Here is a 25,364-nt window from a genome sequence, read left to right on the forward strand (position 1 = left end):
CATGCAGCCTCGCATCCATCTGCTCTGAAAAAAGACTGATCTCATTGAATGGGAGGTCTTGGATTGAGGTCTGCATATCTTGGGAGAGGCTGGTGGCCTGAAGTCAGGAGCTGCACGTCATAATCACTGCCAAAGCAACCACCCTAGCCACTGAGTCAGCTGTGTCCCATGCCATTTAGAGGGAACACTGAGCCTCCGTGACGCCTTCTTCCACCAGCGTGCTGAATTCCTGGGGCAAACCCTGTGGGAAGGACTCGAACTTATGGAGGGAGTATCGTAAGTCGAAATTTATCTCCCTAGGAAATGAATAGAAACAGGTCCAATCTTTTGGCCTCTACTTTTGGGAGTTGAGCTGGTATGCCCTTGTTTATCTTTTTCATTGGCTGCAGAGACCACAGTGAACCCAGCGGGGGTGGGTGTAAAGGTACTCAAACCCTTTGGTTGGGACAAAGTATTTCTCTTCAGCCCTTTTAAAGGTGGGAGGGATGGATGGATGGATGAAAAAGTTTGCCAGAGGGCTGTGGCAATTTTGAGGATACTGTCATGCACTGGTAGTGTGACACAGGGCAGGGCAGAGGCTGACAGGACAGTAAACAAGGTATCCGCCTGCTCAGCCATTTCCTCCAATGGTGTTTAAACCGAAATGTCTGGGAAACTCCATTTGGAGTGGCAAGTCGTGTGCATATTATTTCTATTAAAGAAATAAATGTACTTAATATAGCTTCTATTGTCCAGGAGAGGGCTAGGTGGTATAGGCCATACATTTCGGGGGGGGGAGGGGAGGGCGGGGCAGGACTTAAGACTGAGTGTGTGTGGTGGGTCCAACCAAGCCTGGTAAGAGCCAGAGCGTAACTCAAGTATAGCTGGCAGGCTGCAGTTACACACAGGATATGGCTTGCATGCTGGAAGGATGTTTGTGAACAGCACAGGCGGGAGCTCCTTCAGCAAGGCATTGTGAAGAATCCCAGGTTTCAGGGCAGAGGTGACACAGCTGCTCTTTAGTCTGGATTGTATGCTGTGTCGCAAATGGCCAATGCTACTGTGGTGGGTCCCATGCTTTTTGTTAGTGTGGTGGGTTGGAGTACCACCTCTTGCCCCCGGTGGGGGAGGGAGAGGAGTGGGGAAGGGCCCTGGGTCCACCCTCTACTCTAGGTCCCAGCCCCTTCAGCATTGCGGACTGCTTACCCTCTTTCTGCTTGGGGAAGGTTTCCCATCCCCTGGTACTCCAGTTGACAACAGTACTCCTCCAACTCTAGTCAACTCTCCTTTCCCTCCCCATCTGACTGAAACAGGGGTTTTTATTAGGTTTCAGGAGGGGCCTTAATTGGCTCCAGGTGCTCTAATTACCCTATAGTAATCTCTCCTTAGTCCTACAAGGAATAAGGTTTGATCATCCTAGGGCTTATATACCTCTCATCTATCACTCTCCTGCTGCCCTCTGGCCCTGCTGCATCACACCTGGTATGTTACAGAGGAACAGCAAATGCTATACTTGGTGGCAGTATGAACCTCCCCAAGGCAATAAAGGCAGCACTGGTGTTTGCTACTGACAGAGAAAGAACAGGGGCACAAGACAGTTCTTAAACCCCAGGAATATTGGCATAGTCCTCCTTCACGGGGAGAGACTTCCTGAGGCAAGAAGACTAAGCTATGTTAACTATAACAACACTAAAACAAAGTCTACACTTAATAAAAACTACTTACAATATGTATTTACAAGTATATATAGATATATATATATATAGAAAACGATCATAGTGGATGTAGCAAATTCCAGCTCAGGCCATGCGGTGGTAAGAAGGAACCAGAGAGGCATTGGTCCATGCCACCCTTTATGCTCTTGTCCTGAAGCATGAGGAGAGCAACTGCTTAATGCATGGGCCAACAGACACTACTTGCTATAAATCTCCAGTCTCAGGTGCATGGAGCACATACATATCCATGTGTGGAATGTATATAGGGACCAGTCCTCAAACAAGATCAGATACCTACTGAACTACAAATATTTCTAAGGTTTCTGGCCATATCTTGCTAAATTATAGCTTCTAAACATGAAAGTAACCAGTTCAAAGCTTGAGATTCTATGTTACTTTATGTATTATACCCAAGAGAAGTCTTAAGCAAGAAACTGAAAGATAATCCTTATTCTACAATAATGACAATAAATCCATCATCCATGCATTCAAAAAGTATGTTAGTGCCCCTTCTCTAAAAGGAATCATAAAAAAGTCTTAAGATTATGCAGAATTAGAATAGTGCAACAGAAAATTATTATGAAAGATGCACAGAAAATATAGATGGTCTCCCACAATAGTAAGACCTTTACTTCTGTCTGTTAACATCAGTTTACAAAGTTTCCATAGGAACCTGCTGCTAACATATGAATGTACTTGTTACATTATATTTTGAACAGAAATTCCTTTGTGAAAAAGGCCCACAACCAGTGCCAACTACCTAATAAAACTAGAATGACCTCCACTATGCCCAATAGAGCAGAGGCATGACACACTGTATCTCATGGTTTAGCTACAGCTATAGATTTGTTTTATATGCCCATACTGAATTGAAGATGATGTACATAGTGACTTTTAAATACTTTTTCCTGCATCAAGAGCCTGATTTTGCTCCCCATGAAGACAAATCGGGAAAGTCCCAGCATTTCAGAACTGATCTCTAACAGCCTGATTCAGTGCCCATAGAAGTCAGTGAAACACCTCCCACTTACTTCAATGGACTTTGGATTAAGGCCTAAGTGAGCAACTTAGTGTGTGGATAGTAACCCAAATTATGTCTAGCAATCCCACAATATTAAATATTTGCAAAAAAAAGAAGATCAACAAATTTTTTTATGATGTGTATGCCAAACAAACACAATGTAAAACAGAAAACTAGTCTCCTTACCTTAATTTTTATTTCTCATAATGGAAGGCATCCACTGGTCTGGACATTACTCATGGATTAGATCTGTTCATTCCACCACAATGCAGGCAGAAAAATTCTACCCTAGAAGGAGATGTGGTATGAAATTTCAGGAGGATTGTTTTTGTTGTTGTTAGTTAAGGGTAAGTGTCTACGTGCAAACTGAGATTGTAATGTGAAACAAGCTTCAACTTTAAATGTCTTTAAAGAGCAGTTCTACCCTGAAGAAAGCATCTATATAAAAATGACATCTTTCTATTCAAGAGATCCACTTCACATGGGTATAATGTGGAGTCCTTGTCTCTTTATTGTATTGACTAAAAACAGGGGTTGGCAACCTTTCAGAAGTGGTGTGCCAACTCTTCATTTATTCACTCTAATTTAAGGTTTCGCATGCCAGTCATACATTTTAACATTTTTAGAAGGTCTCTTTCTATAAGTCTGTAATATATAACTAAACCATTGTTGTATTTAAAGTAAGTAAGGTTTTTAAAACGTTTAAGAGGCTTCATTTAAAATTAAATTAAAATGCAGAGCCCCCTGGACTGGTGGCCAGGACCCAGGCAGTGTGAGTGCTACTGAAAATCAGATCGCATGTCACCTTTGGCATGCGTGCCATAGGTTGCCTACCCCTGAACTAAAATGTGCTTTCACTACATTTTACCTCTTGTGAGGCTGCATAGGCAGAGCAAGCTGAACTCTTTTCCTTTTGGTGCATCATCAGCGTTGTTTACTAAATTCCACTCATTTGTGTCTGTGCAACGTCATTAAAGATTATGTGACTTCTTCAGGGTAAAAAGTGTAAGAGTAATTAGCCTTGTAGATTTTCATTGCTGGTAATGATGCATGAGATGGAAAGAATTCAGCTTGACTTTCTGATCCCAGGTGAAATTTGAGGGGCTAGTAATTAGAAGAGATTCTGATTTCTGTATCAAATGTGCTCAATTACGTATCAATACCAAAAATGAAATCTCATTACACCATTTATGTACTCAGAGTCATTCTTCAAAATGCAATGAGAATTCCATAAAATAGTTAGCGTGTTTTATTTCCAAAAACGATGAATTTAGATTGTCAAAAAGGAAAAAAACAACAATTTTTCTTGGCCAATACTCTTGAATTACTAAGTTTATTTTTATCATTTTTACTACAGGAAACTATGACAGGAAGCTCTCAAAGTTCAACACAAAACTAAGTTTTTGCTTAATATTTGAAAAACAATTGTTAAGGCTGTTGTTTTACACAATTGCTACTGATTACCGAATTAATTCTGAAGACTAGCTAATGCTTTCTTTCAGGATAATACTCAAAGAAGTTATTGGGTTAGTTATGACACTTCTTATTCTAATACTTTAATAGCCTATTGTTCACTCTTGGTTGCCTCAGCAAGATAAAACATTGAAAAAAGAGCATTTCCTGACAGGAAGTGAATTCCCACTGTGTGTCACAGGACTCCAGCAAAGATATCTGCTTCACAGAAGGAGTGGCAGCTCTCTTCTGTGATTGCAGAATGACAACGAAATCATGTTTTTTGTTGATTAAACAAAATATGTAGTCTGTGGATACTGCAGCTCAAGATGCAGAATACAATGCAATTTGGTTGACTTACCATTCAACTACAGTTAGGCTACCAATCCTGAAAGAAGTTAATATTAGGGCTGTCGATTAATCGTAGTTAACTCATGCAATTAACTCAAAAAATTGTAATTAAAAATTAATTGTAATTATCGCAGTTGTAATCGCATTGTTAAACAATACCAACCGAAATCTGTTAAAATATTTTTGGATGTTTTCCTACAATTTCAAATATACCTCTACCTCGAAATAACGCTGTCCCCGGGAGCCAAAAAATCTTACCATGTTATAGGTGAAACCGCTTTGATCCACCGGAGTGTGCAGCCCTGCCTCCCCGGAGCACTGCTTTACTGCATTGTATCCGAATTCGCGTTATATTTGGGTAGAGGTGTATATTAATTTCAATTACAAAATGAACAGTGCTCACTTTATATTTTTATTACAAATATTTACACTGTAAAAATGATAATAGTATTTCAATTCACCTCATACAAGTACTGTAATGCAATCTCTTTACTGTGAAAGTGCAACTTACAAATGTAGATTTTTTTTTTGGTTACATAACTGCACTCAAAACAAAGTAAAACTTTAGAGCCTACAAGTTCACTCAGTCCTATTTCTTGTTCAATCACTAAGACAATCAAGACGAACAGGAGTACTTGTGGCACCTTAGAGACTAACAAATTTATCTGAGCATAAGCTTTCATGGGTACAGCCCACTTCATCGGATGCATGCAGTGGAAAATACAGTAGGATAATATATATACACAAACACAGAGAACATGAAACAATAGGTGTTACCATACACACTCTAACGAGAGGTGAGTTAAGGTGAGCTGCTTACAGACAGCCCCCCAAACTGAAGCAAATACTCACCAGCAACCACAGACCGCACAACAAAAACACTAACCTAGGAATCTATCCTTGCAACAAAGCCTGTTGCCAACTCTGTCCACATATCTATTCAGGGGACACCAATCACATCAGTCACACTATCAGAGGCTCGTTCACCAGCACATCTACCAATGTGATATATGCCATCATATGCCAGCAATGTCCCTCTGCCATGTACATTGGCCAAACCGGACAGAATAAATGGACACAAATCAGACATCAAGAATTGTAACATTCAAAAACCAGTCAAAGAACACTTCAATCCCTGGTCACTCGATTACAGACCTAAAAGTCAAATGGCTCAAAACCATGTAAGATGATAAATGTTGTAGGAAGTTGAAAAGGGATAGAAAGGACTAGGAGTGGAAAATATATTCAGGTACGAAAGTGACTTCCTGACACTCTGATTGGACTGGAGATGTCAGATAAGATAGAGCAAGCACTTTAGATCCCAAATCATTTAATAAAGGTGTTCTAATCATCCATTAAACCAGATCTAAATAAACTGCACATGATTCCTCTGATGATTTGGTAGAATAAAAACCACACAAGGACAGAAAATGTTCACCATGTATGACTTCCCATAATATACTTTCTAAGTTGATATCACAAAATTACACATGTGTATTCACAATTATTGCTAGCCAAAACATGAAAATAACACAAAATATACCTTATAGCATTTCATCCAAAACAAAGAATAGTTCATGACTGAAATATTATCAAGATTTTCAACTCACTTAAAGTTTTCATTAACCTAGGTATAATTAAATATCAATGCAGTTTTTTTTTTTAACATTTTACAGAATATAATGCTGCTTGCTTATTTACAGTGTCACCTGAAAGTGAAAACAGGCGTTCACATGGCACTTTTATAGCAATCATTCCAAGGTATTTACGTGCCAGATTGCATATGAATGTTCAGCATCTTTCATGCTTCAGCCACCATTCCAGACGACATGCTTCCATGCTGATGACGCTTGTTAAAAAAATGTGTTAATTAAATTCTGACTGAACTTCTTGAGGAAGAATTGTATGTCTCCTGCTCTGTGTTTTACCCACATTCTGCCATATATTTCATATTATAGCAGTCTTAGATGATGACCAGGCACATGTTGTTCATTTTAAGAACACTTTCAGTGCAAATTTGACAAAATATGCAAAGAAGAGACCAATGTGAAATTTCTAAAGACAGCAACAGCACTTGACCCAAGGTTTAAGAACCTTAAGTGCCTTCCAAAGTCGGAGAGGGACAAGGTATGGAGCATGCTTTTGGAAGTCTTAGAAACACTTCGATGCAGAAACTACAGAACCCAAACCACCAAAATAATAATAATAATAATAATAATGAATATCAACCTTCTGCTGGTGGCAATGTGACTCAGATGATGAAAGTGAACATGTGTCAGCCTGCACTGCTTTGGATCGTTATCGAGCAGAACCCGTCATCAGCATGGACGCATGTCCCCTGGAAGGGTAGTTGAAGCATGAAGGGACATATAAATCTTTAGTGCATCAGGCACGTAAATATCTTGCCATGCCGCTTATAATAGTGCCATGCGAATGCCTGCTCTCACTTTCAAGTGACATTGTAAATAAGAAGCGGGCAGCAGTATATCACCTGCAAATGTAAACAAACTTGTCTGTCTGAGCGACTGGCTGAACAAGAAGTAGGAATGAGTGAATTTGTAGGCTCTAAAGTTTACATTGTTTTGATTGTAGTTATTTTTTGTACATGATTCTATTTTGTAAGTTCAACTTTCACAATAAGGAGATTGCATTACAGTACCTGTATGAGGTGAATTGAAAAATACTATTTCTTTTGTTTTTTTCAGCACAAATATTTGTAATCAGAAATATAAAGTGAGCACTGTACTTTGTTTGTGTTGAAACTGAAATCAATATATTTGAAAATGTAGAAAACATCCAAAAATACTTAAATAAATGCTATTCTATTATTGTTTAACAGTGCGATTAATTGCGATAATTTTTTTTAATCACTTGACAGCCCTAGTTAACATATCAAAATGCATCCCCAATTATAGTTATCCTCTGTATATTATTACATCTCAGGATTAAGCTCAGATCTAACTATTTCTAGAATTTAGTGACAATCATTCTCAGCCTAAAATTATTTCTATACGATCGTCTGGTATCCTCTCTAGAAATTAAAATATTAGATGGCATCAAAGTTACAGTGAAATTATTGGTACTAAAGAGCATTTATTTATTCATTCATGGTGTGCCTTTTTAGTAGGTAATATTGCTTCTGTATAAATTATAAGTAACATATGCTGTAGATAAGTGCTCAGACATGATGCAGGGCATGGAATAAATACCTAAACAGACAAATTAAGCCAACAGTATAGTAACTATGATAAGACCAAAAAAGTTGCTTGTTACAAATTTTCATCATACACTCTCTTCCAATTAACAAGAACTTTAAAGATAATTAACATCCTGCTAACAAGACACCTCACTCTCTGCCATAATATAGTAATACTGAAAATGTGCTCTGTCTCCATCAAATTTACCAGAAACATTTTTAAGGGTTTCTCCTTCCATTGGTATGCACACATGACTCATTAGTTTTAATGAGAATGAGGAAAATACAATTAATGGCAGAATAAACTCCAGGAGATTGCGTAACTAAACTGCATCATGCCTGAGATGTAGTATGGACTTCTAAAGAAACTTTTTGCAAGATAATACTCTTGCTGGAATTCTTCATCACTGCGCAGTACAGAATTTGCACAGAATTAGTGTTCCCTGCAGATTTCTTCTCTCCCCCTACTTCCAGAATTTATTATTTCCACCAAAATTCTTCCTTTTTCTGTTTTTTCCACCCGGGATTGACAGCGGGAGCCCCAACTGCACATGATTATATTGTGTTTTTTGACAAAACAAAATATGCAGCATTTTAAAATATCATGAGTAGAATCTGTAATCTTTTGGCAGAGAATTTCCCCAGGAGTAAAGGAAACTATAACAGAGAAAATTTTTTCACAGAAGATTCCAAATCAGTGTCCTCTACCTACACTGCAGTTTAGAACCTCAGACCTTTGGGTAGCGAAGACACTCCTATGCAGCTTTTGTTTCGTGATGAAATTATGGCTAATCAAACCAAATGGTGAAACTCTGGGCCTTCAGGCAATCCTACAAGTTACAATTACAAATCCACACACTGTATATCTTAAAAAATTGATTCACCCCACAGCAAACAGCATGACACGTAAATTCCTGCTTCTATAATCATGTAAATATATTGGCAGGATGGTAGGGTAAAGTTCACCTCTCAGACTGCTTCCTCAGCACCAATCAGCAAAGTCTAGTTATGTCAATTTATGTCACTTTCGGTGCTCAATGAGGCAAGGAAATGGATTAGAGTGCTAGACTGTGGAAACAATGCTAAACAATTATGCCAAAACTGAGTATCAAACTCCAGGCTCAACTTTATATGACTGACTTCATAAAAATTAATGGAATAAATGAAGTTTAAAAAAATGCAATATAAAAAGTAAAACCTATCTCCAGATGGTGAAACAAGATTTGCCTGTAGGAAATACTTTTAAAATATATTTTTGCAAAGAAATATGTAAATTTTAAATGCAGTTTTACAGGAAAATCTAGTTTAAAAGACATTTTAAAAGTTTGTTTTTAGAATGTGCTCATGACTGAAGAACTAAGGAAATATAAATGCATGATATTACTTACAACACTCAAGGCTATTAAAAAACCCTCCTTATATATAACTTTCTCTTATAGTTTTAAATCAAAACATACCCCTCTGACAAGTCCCTATTTATAGTGCCATGTATTATGTAATTTTGATTTAGTTCATAATATATTCTGGTTTTACTCAGTTTTAAACACATCCATCTATTTATAATCGTTCAACTGTAAATCTTAAATGTAGCTTCAATAACTCATCACTGTATCATATCACAACTAAATCCTTTTCTGAATACATAGTGTGGAAATACACATCTTAATGTACTCCAAAACAAGAACCCCATCTAGCTCCTACTGAAGTAAAAGCTTCCATTGACTGAAATGGAAACACAAGCAGGCGCCATGTTCCCAACCCCCTACAATGAACAGTAAAAATAGAGAAAAAAATCTTAGCAGAAGAGGTAAACATAGATTAACTGAATACTGACAGCATGGGGAAAATAATAATTCAGATACAAAAATTTAACTCACCATTCACCTAACTACATCGAGGATGAAAACAAAAAGGTTTGAAATAGAAGAGAATCAAAATATGCTTCAAACAACTTTCTGCTGCATCCCTTCCCAACTGCCCTGTGAAATACACAGCAGCAACAGCACAAAAGCATCTTTATGGCAGGAATAAAAGGCTCTTTAAATGCTCCTTTTATTTTTTATTGAATGAACCCACTCTTACACAAAGTTCATGCCACAATGTCTCAAGCTTCAGTGTTGCCAGATCATGGAGTTGTCAGTCTGCTAATTCTGGTAAATTACAAAGAGAGCAATCTGAAGTATGTACAAAATTTCTATTTTGGGGATCAGGAATTAAATTGTAATCAAGTTCTTGATTAAAAAGATATCAGCATTTTATGATACTTAGCAGTCAGTAAAATGTTTACAACGTTCTTCTATTTTTTTTCCTCTCAAAACATGAGCTTCTACTAACGGAAAACAGTTCTCTTTCACAGAGCCACTTTCTTGCATAGAGAAACTGAGTTTACTGAGATACAAAGCCACAGACTCCTCCCAACTACAGTATTAATCATCATTTGTGTGGTTTACAGTTGCCATAGAATTAACAAATGTATACTACCTATGTTTTTTTATACAGAAGCTCATTGCAACAGACATCCCATTGTTTAAAAAAAATACAAAAAAATAATAGAGCTGCAGTTTAAACTGATATCCCGTAGTTTGGCAAGTCTGAAGAAATCTTGCCCTAAAGATGACCTTTCTGATGATTTTTCAAGCTATCCAAAGTATATGCAAAAAAGCAAGGATGGAGCACTGTCAGGAGAGGAACCCACTACTACAAGACTCTCAGAATACAAATTCATCTGCAAGCTTGGCAAGTAAATAATGCTACCAGGTATTGATGTGATCTACAGGAATGTCCAGCTGCAAGCACACCAGGACACTGGAAAATTCCCCTTCTAAAAATGTGGGCTTTTGCTCATAACCTCCATCAATTCTTAGGAGAAGTGCATTTTCCCACCTTTAAATCTTTAAGTTAGGCAGGTAGGGCATCAGAAGAAAAAACTGCCTGGGAAAGGATTGACAAGATAGTTGCACAGAAATTGGTCCATTTCTAGGTTAAGCCTTTGCAGGTTTCACATGCCCTTCACTGCAAAGAAAATTTCATTGTATTTCTGCAAAATTTTGTAGCACTTTCAAATCAACAGGAACACAAACATGTTACCAGCAACTAAAATAAATACAGTAGTTCTTTTATATGTTAATACTTACCAGTAAAGCAACATACAGTATTTGTATTTATCACACAAAATATACATAATAAATCAAACAATTCTTTATTTTCAGGATTGTGTGATAGGAGTTTATAAAAAAAGAACACATAAAACACAAAAAAAAGGCAAAGCTTTTTGGCTAAAACTCCCCAGATACATATTATTCCAAAGCAAACAATTTTTGTTTTAAAGCAAAGAACTGTTCTTTATTTCCCAAACACCACCCACTCTTCCAAATAAACAAGTGATCCAATGTTGTGCAAGAATTTTAATTGTTTCCATAACTCTTATTACCTGCCAAAAAAGTACTTAACATGAGATATCCACTACAGCAGGCTCAAAAATAAACGCATGTTTAAAATAAAATAATTCTGTATCTGTACATAAGCTTGTTTTACATAAGGACTTTAAATTTGCATAGATAATTCACTTTGTTGCGACTTTTAAAAAAAGGTTTATTCTAGCTACTATTTACTGTTACTAACCTGGACATTCTTAATCCTACTGTAATTTTCCACAAATCTTAAAAACATTTTGGTCCAAATTCTGCCACCCCTACTCACAGTAAGGAGTACCTCACACTTCAAGCAGTCCCAATGGGACCTCCTTTGGTACAAGGCACTACTCAACACAAACAGCTGGGGACATATTCTAATGTGAAATGCTTATAAAGCTTAAAATTATTGAGATTCATAAGACCAGATCTACACTAGAAACTATTTTCTGAACAGAAATGTCAGTTGGGGGAGGGGGTAATTTAAAAAAAAGGATTACATTTCATACCAGCACTACAGTGCATCTACACTAGGTATTCTAGCGTAGATGCAATTTTACCATGAAAAATGTTTTTGCCAGTATAGCTTATTTCATTTGGGAAACAAGAATAAGCCATACTGGCAAGCCTTTGTAATGTAGACTAAGCCTAAAAATCACTCTGTTGCAAGATTAATGTAAACAATTTTATAGACAGTGGGAAAAGTGTTTGGGGAGTTACAGGGTGGAAACCAGCAAAATATTGTTCTTACAATACATATCAGATTTTTCCACTGAATTTTAACACTAAATCAGCACATCACAGATTCTCACACCTTCAGTGTTTGGAAGCTGCTTTTGAATCCACTTTTTGATTTGTGATCTGTTGAGAGAGAGTTGACAAGCCTTTGGTTTGGCATGCAATGTTGTTGATAATATGCGGCTTTCCGATCCCATGATAATATTAAAATCCCCTGGCTGCTCTCTGAGTACAAAGCATTCCTGACTTTAAACAATTAAACTTGTGTGACTATCATATCTGAATGTAATAGGGTCATCCCATTGCTATTACTGCTTCAAAGCTACAAATGTAGGGGCACGGTTTTCAAAAACTACCTACTAATTTTGGATGCCCAACTCAAGACACCCTAAACCTGCCTTATTATAAGAAAGTGTTGAGTGCTCACCCTCTGCAAGTCAAACCTCTTTAAGGTTTTTCAAGATGGGCACCCAAAAGTCACTGGGTAGCTTTGAAAATCTTGGCTAGAGTTTTTTTGCATTACAGTTTTTACTTAATAGCATGGGTTCTTAGAGTTCAGGAGAGATGTTTGTATGCTGTATTTCTAGCCAAATAAATATATAATTTCAGTAATCTTGAATTATTACTGCTGAAAAAGTCTATGTTGTTTTCAAAGTCTAAAGAACTTGCCTTTCACAGCTGCAAAGGAAATGACAAGAGAAGAAGGAAAAAAAAAAACCACACAGTCGGTATATATCAGCAATTAATTCCACTCACAACCGCCCAGCTGTTTGCACATAGAAGAATCAGCCTGTTTCCTTTAGGGACTTTTGCCACTGAAAACTGATATTGCACTTTCAGAGACACAAGCTGTTTGTAACATGTTAGGAATGTGCACTAGATCACACAAAGTTGAAGAAGAAATGAAATCCAGATCTGATTTTCTTTACAGCTTGCCAACATATTGCATATCTACATTAAGATAAAGTTATCTCATCCCTTTCCTTCCATTCCCCCAGATAAGAATGGAAAATTGCCAGCAAAGTCAGATTAAATGTCTAGAATGGACACTATTGTGATTTACTGGCAAAGACAAGGTGCAACATTCTCAGGAATCCACATGTCCATGGCATGTTAAATTCAGCCAAGACATTAGTATTTGATAGCTCATTGCCAAACTGGTCGATTCCAGGACATGTCATTACAGTACAGAAGTTTACGTGGCACCAGTACTTTTACCATGAAAATGAAGGTTCTCTTGGTTAGCACACACAGCCATGTTATACACACTAAACAATACTTTGTCCCATTGGAACAAATTCACTATGCTCTAAATGTAGCGTACCTTTCTATTTAATAACCCGGGTTCTCAGAGTATGGGAGAGGTACGTACACACTGCGCTATTACTCGTGAGAAAAAGGCCTAGAACAAACTGTTGGCAGGAAGGAAATATTTCATTTTCACAATTTCAAGGGGCAATGCCAAGCAGTAAGAAGTAATTGTCAAAATGTGCTCTCTCAATTTGAGAGAAGTGCCTTTTAATTTTAAAATATCAATAGGTACTAGCTTGTATGTTTTACTGGATTCATAGTTAGTTAGGTAAACTTCATCTGAGTGTGCCAGTGGGTCTGAGAATATGTTTTGCAGAAGTGGGACAGGGAATAACCTAAAAATAAGGTTACAAGCAGTTTCAAGTGACCTTAGGACTCACCGTGGGGAAAGTACTTTATATGATAATCAGACCAGCCAAATACAAATGACAAAGGTGTCCATTGTTAGAAGTTGTATAGCCTCTATCATTGAGTCTGTGTCAGAGGAAACAAAGAATGTAATATAAAAAATACACTTTCACTTTAATTAATACAAAATTTATTCTATGTTAAGAGAGTACATTTCTATATGGAGTTTTTGTACAATTCAGACATGTGCTTCCAGATGACTGACACTGTCTCAAACACTCAAGAGAGTCCAGGGCTACCTTAGCTTGGGAAACTTCAAAATCATTTAAACTTTCAATCGTTTACAGTCTCTCATGGGATCTAATCAGTCTCCATAACTGATTTGGGATGGGATGGGGAACAGAAAAAGAATGAATTGTTTATATCACCTTCCCTTCTCATCCCCTTAAAGCCAAACCAGTCAAAAGTAGTAGGTGAATGAGAGCAACATTTAATCTCTCTTTAAATTATTCAATACCTGTAATCACAAATGATCTCACTATATTACAGTAGGAGTGGCCCCACAGTTAATGAGTAGCAAGATCCATTGCATGCCACTGGTCCCACCTCTACTGTTTTAATTTGCTCATAAATCTTCTTAAATAAATTTCTTTGGAGATGATTTTTTTCTATGCTTCGCGTCAGTCCCGCCAGAGAATTTTTTTGGAAAGCTTAAAAATTATGGCCATTTTTGAGTTTTGTGTATGTAAAAATAAACTTCAAGATCTTTGTTTCCCATATGTTCCACATGTCTAACTTAATAGCAGTGGTACTAAATTGCGTTCAGACTGGTTTGACAGATCACAATGAAATCTAAACTCTAAAGCACAAACTGAGTCTGAAAGAAAATGGGTTACTAGTTCTGTGCATTGGAAGTTTTGTAATGCAAACAAATGCTAGACTGATCAGAAATACCAAAATACGAAGTCAAAAGTAGCTATGCAAACATTCAAGGTACTCTCAAGTTATCATCATCATCATCATGTTACCATTATGTCTCTGGAATTCAGGGCAAAAACGAAGCCCCTCCACTCCTGTCTGTTTCTGGCAAGTCTTTCAATGGTTCCCCAGCTGTGCCCAGGTTAAGCATTATCAAAAGTTACAAAATCCCAGATTTCCAAAAAGGCTTATCCAAAGTTTTAAATTCCTGTACAGTAAATCCTCACTTAACGTTGTTGTCTGGTTCGTGAAAAATACTACTTTAAGCGAAACGATGTTAAACGAATCCAATTTCCCCGTAAGAATTAATGTAAATTTGGGTGGGGGGGCTTGGTTCCAGGGGAATTGTTTTTTGCCAGACAAAAGACATTATATACATATACAGTATATGTTTTAAATAATTTTAAACAAACAATTTAATACTGGACTCCCCAATGAGGACTGTGAAGCTTAGCTGAGGCAGGAATGTAGTGAGGTCGGGGCACAGGGGCTTGCCCTGCTCCATTAGAGAATATACTTGTTTAAAGTTGGGCAATTTTCCGTTACAAGGTTGTTTGGCTTGCCCCATTCCGCCCGCCCAGCACTTCTGCTGGGGAGCAGGCTCGGGATGCAGAGGCTTACTCCACTTTACCCACCCGGCATTCCAGCTGGGGAGAGGGGGGTCAGGGCATGGAAGCTTGCCCCATTTCGCCCGCCCGGTGCTCCTGCCGGGGGCTTGCCCACTCCCTGGCTGGAATGATGGGCGGGTAAAGTTGGGTAAGCCTCTGCATCCCAACCCCGCTCCCCAGCAGAAGTGCTGGGCGGGCGGAATGGGGCAAGCCAAACAACCTTGTAACGGAACAATGCCCGACTTTAAACAAGTATGTTCTCTAATGGATCAGCAACCTAATAATGAAACAATGTTAACTGGGACGACTTTAAGTGAGGAGTTACTGTAATTACTCACAAGGTGGTGGAGTTGCCTTAGGTATGAGTTCTTTAATTTTTCAACCTCAATCTTGCACTAATGTTTTTTTTTTGTTTTTTGTTTTAAATAGCATGCAGTATAATATGAAAACAGTTACATGGTAAAAATAAAGATAGTGGTATAGAACGTATTTCATAGCAAGAGTTAAAACCTGCAAAGAAGTGGCAAAAATTCAGCGGCACCATCAAGATGTATGTGTCTTACTGAGTAATCATGTAATATCATTAGGGCCCTACCAAATTCATGGCCATGACAAATGCATCATGGACTGTGAAATCTGGTCTCTCTTCGTGAAATCTGTTCTTTTTGTGTGCTTTTACCCTATAATATACAGATTTCACAGGGGAGACCAGCATTTCTCATATTGGGGGTCCTGATGCAAAAGGGAGTTGCAGGGGTCACAAGATTACTCTAGTGGGGTGGTGACTCACAGTATTGCCACACTCACTTCTGTGCTGCCTTCAGAGCTGGGCGGCTGGCAGCTGTTGGGGGGGGGTGCCTAGTTCTCAAGGCAGCGCCTCGCCAGCAGCAGCGCAGAAGTAAGGGTGACAATACCATACCATGCCATCTTTACTTCTGTGCAGTTGCTGGCAGCGGCTCTGCCTTGAGAGCTGGGCTCCCAGCCAGCAGCCGCCACCCTCCGCTGCTCAGTTCTGAAGGCAGCACCATCACCACCAGCTGTGCAGAATTAGGGGTAGCAATACACCAACCCCCTTTACAATAATCTTGCGACTCCCCTCCACACCGCCCCTCCTTTTTGGGTCAGGACCCCTACAATTACAATGCTGTGAAATTTCAGATTTACATAGCTGAAATCAAAATTTATTTTTAAAATCCTATGACTGAAATTCACCAAAATGGACTGTGAATTTGGTAGGGCCCTAATTATCAATTATAGTTTTCCTACCCCTTCTTCCTTTAGCGTGAAATTCTTCCCTATGCAGAGAGCCCATCCAAGGCCTATGCACCACTTAAATGCCTCTTATTCTTTTATTTCTTTATATGCCATGAGAGAGATCTTGTTCAAATTACTGGCTAGTCCATATGTTAAAATTTGACAAGCACATTAAAATGAAGTTTAGACACTGACTGAAACTATGTTTAAGAACAGCTCCTTTTAACTGATTACATCATCGTTATTCATGAGGTCACAGAAATCACAGATTCTGGGACTTTCCGGGACCTCTGTGACTTCTGCAGCTCAGGTAGCCCCTGGGCCAGTCACACTGGCTGCTGCTGGGGCAGTCTCGGGCTACTGCGCTCCCCTCCCCCAGTTGCAGCAGGAGTTTGGGTGTGGGAGGGGATTGGGGGCTCTGGGCAGCGCTTACCTCGGGGGGGGCTCCCCAGAAGTGGTGACATGTCTCTCCCTCAGCTCCTAGCAGATGGCTCCACCCACAACCACTGCCTCACTGCTGCAGTTCCTGGCCAATGGGGGCTGTGGACCTGGTGCTCAGGGCGTAGGCAGCGTGCAGACCCATCTGGCTGCACCTCCACCTGGAGGGAGCCACAAGGAGCCAGGTGGGGACCCTACCAGCCCCGCCAACCCCCACGCCCTCAGCACCAGCGGGGATTCCAGGCTGTGTGCCACTGCCCACCCCCAGAGCACCTGCAGCACTCCCCAAGCCACCCCCACCCAGAGCACCCATGGGACCTCCAGGATCCGCCCTCACCCAAGATTTAGTCAGGGGTATACAGTACAAGTCATGGACTTGTCATGGGCCATTAATTTTTGTTTACTGCCCGTGACGGGTCCCTGACTTTTACTAAAAATACCTATGACTAAAACGTAGCCTTAATCATAGCTAAGTCTTTTTGGTTCTAGCTCCAGAATTCATGGAAAATACTCCGTCAGCCCCCATATTTATGAATACATACATTACAGAATGACAAGTGCAGTCAAAGAATTGTTTAGAAAGTATGCCAATCTATAATATCCATCTACGAATATCTCTTTGCTTCAAAGTAGCAAATTCTGTAGTTATAAGTGTGCATATCTTGTATTGTATATAGTAAGAGAAAGGACTAAGTTGATCCAGAGTGTAACTCCACTGAAGCCTAGTGGATGATTTTGGTCAAACATGTCCTTTGCCAATGAAAAACCTAACACCTTAAAACTGTCCTCCTCTTCTATATAGTCTTTCCTCACTATTATAATTTCTTTGTACGCTATTGGTATATCCTGCTTTATATACATTAATGAAATACAATTGCCAGCTACTTAGTAAGATAATTAACTTTAAAAATAAACTCCTAGCAAACAGCCTTATTGATCTTTTGAGGAAAGATACTATGTAAATAAAGTACATGGGACTGGATATAGGGCTAGCTCTTGCTTTCATCAGCTGTTCTTTTCTTCATTGCTGAAATCTTGTATTTCACATAAACACATATCTTATCTTCTTTCATTCCATAATTATAATCTCTTAAGTAGAGAAAAACAAATTACAACAGCCTATTCCAAATGTTTTAACCTAGACACAGTCTTGAAGTAGCATGTTGAATTCATTAGGAAGCCACTTTGCAAAGACCCTATAAACTATAAACACATTGGATAAAGTTAGACTCAGTTTACAGTGGGAAGAGAAAGACTCTTTATTCATTTTATTTGGAATACTGTAGGTCTCAAACTGCTGTTGAACATTTATCTGGCAGCCTCACTCAGAGAGCCCAAAAGAAGTCACACTCCAGATGCAACATGTCATCATGGGTGAAGTGCCTAGGAAGTTCAAACTTGGCCAAAAGGTTAATTATTTGTGTCTATGTACTAACCACGTCACACTCTTCACTAATATGACCAAGTATGATATGGTGAATTACTAGCTAAAATCTCCTGCATCAAAGCTGTAGCAATACTGAAGGAGCCTTCACCCATGTCAGTTCGGAGCTTATGGAAGAATTGATTCTGGGTGGGGCCGGGGAAGACAGATACACCCAAACAGAGTAACAATTCATTTCAGGCAACTATTTCTTATAGTCTCTTTTAATTACGGACATTCCATCTTAATTAAATACAAAATTGTTTATGGACCACAGCCTGGCTAATCAGTGAATAACTACATTCAACAGTAAGTATATTCCCTAAAGATTAAGAGAATAAACCTGAAATGTCAGATACACCTTGTCATATGAATTTTAGAACATAATTTTAAATAAGACAGACACCCAGCTAACTACAGGACATTACAATGCATAGTCTCAGTGAATATATGGACAGCACAATGGCACACTAACTGCTCCAAAGTAACCATTATCTATGTGCATATCTTGCATATCTATGTGATCAACCTCCCCACGTAGTAAATGATTAGAGCTGTTGTGACCAGGTAACCATTATCGTCTACAGTAGGAAGTCTCAAACATTTTCATAGGATGGACTACATTTTGGAGAGATTGTCTAGAAGACTTCTTTTTACTTTCTAAAACTATTTTTCTGCCATAAGCAACTTAACACCCAGCCTCCAGTAACTACATCAACCATTTATATAGAAAATACAGCATCATGTAACCAGCAAGCTGTCTACCAACAAGTGTTTTGTGGACCACATTTGGGGAATTGCTGATCTACAGCATTAAACAAGCTCCTTTTAGAAGAAATATCTTTTTAAAAAAACCCAAAAGACTGATGGCTTCTTCAGAGCAATCATCAGCTACCTGCCAAATATGGTGCACTCCTGAAGTCTCTAAATACGCACTTTAATGATAGTTTGTATTTGCTTCTAAACATCAACTTTCCATTACATGGCTTCTAGGGCACATAGACATATTATGGTACAGAAAGCAAATGCTACTTATCCAATTTGACCCTCAGTTACAAGTAATCAAGTCACATGGAAACCGCACACATGGAAAGATGACACACGGAGGGGAACAAAAATAGAACCTTTGTAGTTTGTTTTAAAGCCTATGAAAGAGTAGTTCAGTTTCTGTTCACATTATAGACCCCCAAACATATTCAAAGAACTATAATCAAATAATACTAAGGGGTTGAAAAACTGGAAAAAAGAACTAGAGAACTCAGGGTTAAGCATGCAGTTACAATTGCCTCAGTGAGAGCAGATATTGTAACTGATCTTTTCCCACATCAGGGGACCTGAGAACAGATCAGATTGTTCAGCATCTTAACTACAATACTGGCTGTGGACAAAACAACAAAAGAGGAGAAACCACTTCAGCGCTTATTCTGAATTTCTATTATTTCTATCAGTTTAAGACAAATGCAATATTATTTTAACAGTTGTCTTACGTGGATTTAAGAAGAAATGATCAAAGAGACCCCAATATAGGACATAATTTTAAACCATTACAAGCTACTAGAAAATATACTCTGGGTTTTAAGTGTTAATCCACAACTCTGTTGGAGAGAATTTTTAAACCATCACCAGGAATTTATAGCCTCCATTTATGTACAGCCTTATAGAACTCTTCTCCTGCGGAGTCAGTAAGACAAAGTTAAAAGGCAGTGATGAACTCTAAAATTTGCGTATGTATCATACACAACTTTCTGAAAGTTTCTCAACTTTCTCAAAGTGTTTGCAGCTGCTGTTTTCATCTACAGAACAGTGATATGAAACACTTAACATTTTAAAAATTGTGCAAGAATCAAGTTCAATGACACACACAAAGCCTTAAATGCAAAAAACATTTACAACCAAGTATTTGAAAATCAGTTCCATCTACTTGGCCAAATCTGGAGGAATTCAGGGATTCATACTCCCTCTGAAAGAACTGATAGGTGTCATTAACACCTGAAGCATAATACAGAATGCTAATCCCTGCTTTAATGTAGTGTGGTCATTAGTAGCTGCAGGAAAAACAATTTTGTTTGGGATGGTAAAAGGCCTTTAAATTCCTTTAAAAGTATTTATTTTTGTAATTTTTCAAGCTTGTACATACGTAAATGGATTTGGGACCTCAAACTGTTTATTTTATTTATTTTGTAAACATCTATAACCATAGCAGTGAGGTACTTGTTTACAGAGTCAAAGAAAGAACATTAAATTTAATAAAACAAGGACAACAAAATACTAAAATGTTAAACCAAATAAATCTGTCTTGCACTGCACCCTGAAGACTGTTAGGTCCAGTAAGCCAAAGAGAAAAACGGTTACTAATCTCGAAGAACAACAGTTACAGAAAGGTGTGTTGCACATATCTATTCCAGTTAGGTGTGTACGCATGCCGCGTGAACGGAAGTTGGAAACTTCTCCCTAGCAGTTGCCCGTCAGGCCGGCTGGGGAGCCCCCTAGAGTGGCACCGATATGGAGATCTATATAAGATCCTGTCGGCCCGACCTCCCTTCAGTTCCTTCTTGCCGGTTACTCTGACAGAGGGGAAAGGTGGGGGGAATGGAATAGATATGAGCAACACATCTTGAAGAACAACAGTTATAGAAAGGTAAGTAACCATTTTTTCTTCAAGTGATTGCTCATATCAATTCCAGTCAGATGACTCCCAAGTCTTACCTTGGAAGTGGGGTCAGAGACAAGGAACCGCAGATTGGAGGATAGCTCTGCCAAAGGCTGCATCGTCCCGAGAGTGCTGAACGATGGCACAGTGGGACGTGAAGGTGTGAACGGAGGCCCACGTGGCGGCTCTGCAGATTTCCTGGAGGGGAATGTGCACCAGAAAAGCAGCTGACGACGCCTGAGCCCTCGTGGAGTGAGTCATGACAGCAGGCAGAGGGACATTTACCAAGTTGTAGCATGCACAAATACATCCTGTGACCCGGTGATCCATGAAGATATTTGCTGAGAAGAAACTGGAATGCCTTTCATTCGTTCCTCGATGGCAACAAATAACTGGGTTGTTATACGGAAGAGCTTTGTTTGGTCTATATAGAAAGTGAATGCCCTTCTAACAACCAGGGAATGGAGATGCTGCTTCCGAAGGTCAGCATGCAGTTTGGGGTAGAAAACCGGCAGGAAGATATCCCGGCTAACATGGAAGCGGGACATCACTTTTGGCAGAAAGGCCAGATGAGGCCTTAGTTGAATCTTATCTTTATGAAAAATGGTATAGGGCGGATCACAGGTGAGAGCCCGTAGTTCAGACTGTTATACTCATACAAAGCACATGGGATCTTTTCAGGAGAAGGCACATATACAGCATTTATTGAGAATACAACAGTTAGCATATGCTTTTTAGTCTCTCTCTCTCACACTCACACACACACATACTTTCCTACCAGTGATGTTTATAGTTACCAGTCTGTTGTAGCTCGAGTCAATCTAATGGCCAGTTAGATTGAGCACGAGCGTGGAGCTGGGCTCTTGTCGGTCGATCCGATGTTCCAAGGCTTTGCAGGACTGAACCCAAATTCCATAACAAAACACCCCAGCTTTATAGTTGTAAATTCCCATTTGAGTCCATGCATTTTGCAATGTCATCCTGTAATCATTAGTCCTTAAGTGGCGTTATCATTTGATGGTTATTGTCGGGCTTCCCATCATTATCTCCAATTTGTTGTCTCGCCTTCGGGGGTGCCTGCCTCACCTCAGAGTTCGTCAATGCTACTAACGTGTTTAGCATCGGATACAATAGATGTTTTCTGATTGTCTTCTGGTCTTTCCAAGTTTCCTACTTCTTCTTGACCATTTGGATATTTGTGATGGCTTGCACACTTTTTCCTGATGCATGCATTCCTCATTCACACAAACAATCTCTTACAGAAATCTTCAAAGGTATACAGACAGTAGTATTGTATATTTAGCAGAATACATTGTAAATCAAGCCTTGCTAAATCTTATAACTAAAACAATTCACACTGGGGCTTCAGGCCCTCAACATTCCTCTAATCTCCTTAACAGAGATACAAGATCCTGTCTCTTACTTACTAAAACTTTAAAACAAAAAAAAATGTGCATTTAACTAGATTTGTAATACATATGGGAAACCACAGTAGACATTATAACTTATTCTAAAACAAAACGGTGACCATAATCAGTCATAAGGATTGTTCTGGTCTGTCATTCCTTTCTGCTATTCAAAAAGGGTGGCTGACAGGATGAAATCAAATCATACATTAATTCTTATGGGACATTATAAAATCCTGCTCCTACAACATGTGCCCCTCAAGTTCCAAGTCTGAAGAGGAAAGTTAGAATTTCTCAGGAAACAGAGGGCCTGTTCCTGTATGTGAGGGTTTTGATGGGGAGCCATCCTCGGGTAAGTATATAGTATAGAATAAGGAGATCACTACTCTCAGCTTTGAAGCCAACTGCACTGACAACACTGAAGACTTCAGTGGTGCTGATCACACTGGCAGAGCTGACCGTGCCTGATGAGTCGGGTATGGGGAAAACACTGGCAGTGCCAGAAGTAACTGCACCAAGGGTATTGGGTGCATCAACTGTACTGACAACATCAAGGGTGTTGATGGTGCCGAAGACCTTGTACCAGTCAATATTGGAGGTGGATGCAGCAGTAATGGAGAACCTGGCAAATGGAGACATGAGATCCCTTGCAGACAAGACGACTCAAGGAGATGAAGGCACCGAGACATGCAAGTGCTGTACTATCAGTGCATGCAGCTCCAGTGGAGCTAGTAGTGCTAACAATGCCAAGATGATCTGGATTGGTTGTACAGATGAAGAAGGGCCTGGTAAAGATAAAGGCACCTGACTCATCAGCTTCGGAGGAGCCAGAGTCAACAGTGCTGCCTCTGACACAGCCAGTACATGTTTGTGTTTACAATGCTTCGAACTGGTAGCAGAGGAATTACTGGAAGGCTGGCTTGGTGAAAACACAGATTTTGAATGTTTATCAGCATTGGAAAGTTTTAGGATGTTTTAAGAAGGTCAACTGTGAGGAGGAAGAGCAAAGTTTTTCTCCTGGCTTGCACTTCGAGCTGTAGGCAGCTGAAGGGGCATTTTTTGTTGGTTTGGAATCAGTCATCTTCAGTCACCTCACGTTCAGGATCCAGTTCTGATGCGGGATACAAGGTTTCCTTTATTAGGTGAACTTTTAGGTGGCAGGCCCTCTGCTTTTTTGTTCTGGTAGGAAAGGATGTACAGATCGTATATTCGTCCCTAACATGTTCTTCCCCTAGGTAGTTTAAGTAGCTGTTTTGCCTGTCCATGACAACAGTAACCACCCTGAACATAGCACACTGCTTGAAACCTGGTTTGTTTGTTTTTTGTTTGTTTTTAAATAGTAAATCCCTAGATAGCTACATAGAATACTAAACTAACTAACTAAAACATTAAAGAACGATCTAAACTACATACAACATTTTTCAGAACACGTTGGCTAACTGAAGCAAATAGCTATGGGAAGCTCTGACTCTCACCATGGGTAGCGAGAAGGAAGAGAGGGAGGTGGTAGAGATGCCCATTTTATGACACTGGCTCAATGCACTAGGAAAGCAGAGGCACACGGGCCACCTGATAGTACTGCTGGCAGAAGTCTCCTAGTCAATTGTACTTGACACTCATACACCTGAAGTGGAATGTATATGTGCACAATCACTCATAGGAGAACTTGGGAATAGACTTGATTAAGAACTCAATAGCCAGCAATTTGTGTAGCTGCACCAGCGTTCATGGTGAAGTATAAACAAGGGCAAGCTGAAGCTTACACCAATTGAGCCAATCAGAGTTTACTTCAAATACAGTGCAACTTAGCTGATCAGCACAACCCCTGCACATTCTTTTCTATATTGAGTGTCAGCACTGATGCAGCAACAACCACTGCTGGCCACTAATTGTGGAAATGAGGCGATTCTGGAATGTAGACAAGGCATACGTGATTATACTCACATTTACTCAAGTGTTTCTGAAATACATAATAGGTTAGCGTCTTTTTTCCTTAAAAAAAAAAAAAAAAAGTCCCGGCAGCCTTAAGATCATATGTTGCAACAACACCAGATCCTCTGTATCACTCCACACGATTGATATATTATTCTGATGCAAAAAGTGAATAAACACACCACTGGAATACCGAAACAAAGCTAGAAAAAGTCTGTAAATCAATGCTGCAGAAAACCAAGAACTGAGAGGCATCCAGCTGTAAGTGACTTAATCTACTGAACAATGCTAACAAAAATGACATCATTTTAGGCTCACAGGCCAAGATATTTAACTAAAACAAATATTTAAGCTAATTCCACTTTTAGTAAAGTTAAACACAAACTTTTCTCCACACACAGCTATTGGCCAGTAGTAAAAACACAAATCCTCATTTTACGAAAATTGCGTAACTGTTACTGATAAACCTGTTTTGACAAAAGGAAACACAAAAAGCTGTATGTTTGTAAAACTTCCTTTCTAAATACCAACATTTGCTAAGGAGGTCATCACTAGTAGCGACATGTCAATAAATATGGAGGAAAAAAAGCCTATGAATACAGACTAAAAGCCTATTTAATGGAAAGCTTTAATTAAGGCTTATGACAATACCTTGGAAAAAAGTCATTTTTAAACAATTATTTTTCATTCACCACATTCTGTCAACTATAAGACTGAATAAACCAGACTGAGTTATAGGTTGAAAAAACAATCCCCAGTCCAATATCATAGCACTGTGCTACTGCACATTAAGTTGCAGTTTCGTTTCTACTGATACAGATTTGTTTTGTAAGTACTGTAATCAAACATGAAATAATTGCTTTCCAGACAGTAAAACCACTAAGCAATTTTTAAGTCAAAATATAGTGTGGTGGTAATACACTTGAGTCCATTTTCCACCCAATTTAGATAATTATCATAATTTTAGTTAAACATAATACATATTTAAAATGCAAATATTTCCTCCAAAGGGCAAAATTAAGCAATCAGCCATGTTAACAAGTTAATGTGTTCCAGCCTAGAGTTCTGAATCAGCATTTTCTACATACATTGCACTGTTATTTAGAAATGGTTGGAAACAAGGTTCAGTATGTAAACAAGGAACTGCTGCAACT

General features: G+C 39.0%; 1 protein-coding gene across 18 annotated transcripts in view; it reads right to left on the bottom strand.

The window, feature by feature from the left end:
* Positions 1-25,364, bottom strand: part of ADD3 (adducin 3) — a 156,017-nt gene that overhangs the window by 65,281 nt on the left and 65,372 nt on the right. For 9 of the 18 annotated variants that reach the window (XM_075061358.1, XM_075061356.1, XM_075061365.1 and 6 more), the window contains one exon: positions 2,902-3,003. The exons of 6 other annotated variants lie outside the window; for them this stretch is intronic. The gene's annotated coding sequence lies outside the window, so the exon portion shown is untranslated. Of the gene's footprint in view, positions 1-2,901; positions 3,004-13,553; positions 13,648-25,364 lie in introns of those variants that run through there. 3 more of the 18 variants (XM_075061366.1, XM_075061360.1, XM_032793508.2) reach the window with 2 other exon arrangements.

This window comes from Chelonoidis abingdonii, unplaced genomic scaffold (genome assembly GCF_003597395.2).
Source record: "Chelonoidis abingdonii isolate Lonesome George unplaced genomic scaffold, CheloAbing_2.0 scaffold0027, whole genome shotgun sequence".
NCBI lineage: Eukaryota > Metazoa > Chordata > Testudines > Testudinidae > Chelonoidis > Chelonoidis abingdonii.